At 36.9% G+C, this 1,919-nt stretch overlaps 1 non-coding gene across 1 annotated transcript; it reads right to left on the bottom strand.

Annotated features, from left to right (window-relative positions):
- Window positions 1–543: 543 nt before the first annotated feature.
- LOC149257862 (U6 spliceosomal RNA) lies at window positions 544–646 on the bottom strand. The gene has a single exon (XR_016261253.1). It is a non-coding gene; the product is annotated as a U6 spliceosomal RNA (small nuclear RNA).
- Window positions 647–1,919: the final 1,273 nt, after the last annotated feature.

Below are 1,919 nucleotides of genomic sequence, written 5' to 3'. Positions count from 1 at the left end.
AAGAACTTGACCAAAGGAAAAAAAAACCATTTGTAGCTCCCCGCAAGCGACTAAATCAACTCAAAAACGTTTGAGCATGAGATGAGCCAGTGAGAAAACCTTCTACAGGTGGTAGTAGAATTGATGAAAAAATCTGAGTATGAGTGCCACAAGAATTGAGAACAACAACTCGGAGAGTAGAAAAACCTCAACAACCCATGCCACAACATAGAAGAGCACGACCAAAGGAAAACCAACAGGTGATGGTGGCAGAGGATTATTTGTGACCAGTGGTAGATCCCAGTAGGTGACCATTGCAACCCAACAAAACCTGAGCATGAGATGAGCTAGCGAGATAACTCATGTAGGCAGCACTGACATCAATGGAAACCTCTAAGAATGAACCACAGAAGCACCGATAACAGCACCTGCAATAGGAAATCGGGATGGTCATAGCAAAGCTCGAACAATAGTAGACATAGGGGAGAACGCATCATAAGTAGTACAAGTAGCTGGGGTCTAGACACCATCACCCCAATTGCTCTTATAAAAAAACATCATATAAAAATTTTTGACCATTTCTCGATTAGTGCATGTCATCCTTGTGCAAGGGCCATGCTAATATTCTCTATATATTTCCATTTTTATCAGATTCCTCAGAAGGGAATAAGGGATGCAAATGAGGGACTTACTTGTCAAACATTATTAATACATATCCATTTTCCTGACCATAGCGATAAAAAATAGTAATAAATCACTAAAATGGATTTTGTTTTTTTAATTTTATTTCAATTTTCGATTTTGGATGTGTATTATGAAGTTAAGTGCTGAATAGGATTTTAAACACGTGTAAGAATAAGTTTACAATGAAAAATAATTTTTTATGTATGAGACATTTATTTATAATTTTTTTTTTTTTCAAATTATGATATTTTATAATTGTTAATTTAGTAATATAGAAAGTTATAAATGAATTAAGGCTCTTACAAAATAAAAAAAAATTAATGAAAAGATTTAATGTCTTGACATAACCATCAAAGCCTACTTAGTATAGATATTTTTTAACTTCCTGAAATGACCTCCTTATCTTCTTCCTCTCTTGTAATGCAAGATGAAAACGTGTAACCTTCAAGTCTCCACTTGCATTTTTGATCAACTCCAAAACCTTTAGAGTCAAATAATCCAAAATATTTACACATTATACAACAACCATTGCTGCCACTATGCCATTTGCAGATATGCATGATTTCAGCAGGCAATGGATGAGTCCCACTGAATCTTGTATACCTGCATGAGATGAGAAAATAACATGCTTCTTCTTGTTCTTATCCTTGTAGTTATTGAGGATGAGGGCCAAGGATTAGCCCATTAGAAATCCCTTAACTCCTTTACGTCACATGTTCCCTCCTAAAATAATTGATACCAATTCTTAAAAATGTCTCTGATCCCCCATCTTGGAATCTCATAGTGTGGCAAAAATGGATGAGAGCGCTAAAGAACTAGATATTCCTTTTTATTTCCTCAAGAATTATCCAAGGCCTAGTGATTTGGGATTGGTCTCGGTTTAGGGCCTAGTGATCTAGGATTGGATTGCGGTAAATACCGAGAGATAAGGAGATGGAAAATTCCTCAAGGATAGTGATGGATTCCATATGGCATTCTAAGTTTAGTTTGGTTATGACCGGTGCATCCATTTTGGTGTGATCATGGTTTGATGAGGGTGGAGGTGGTTTAACCTCTGGACTCCCTTGGTTGTTGTAGGATCGGTTGTTCTATGAGATCCCACATTCATGCTTGGAATATGTCACGAGGGTGATTGGCCGAAAGAGAGATTTGGTTTAACCATGTCTATGGTCGGGTGGTACGTGGAAGTCCCGAACGTGGTTGGATTTGCCTATGGTTAATAAAAGCTAAGTTCTGTTACTTTTGCACTGGTTTAT

This window comes from Pinus tabuliformis, chromosome 6, assembly GCF_031772625.1.
Source record: "Pinus tabuliformis cultivar Carrire ecotype Pingquan chromosome 6, CPIR1, whole genome shotgun sequence".
Lineage (NCBI taxonomy): Eukaryota > Viridiplantae > Streptophyta > Pinopsida > Pinales > Pinaceae > Pinus > Pinus tabuliformis.
This window is presented reverse-complemented; position numbering and strand designations above follow the sequence as displayed.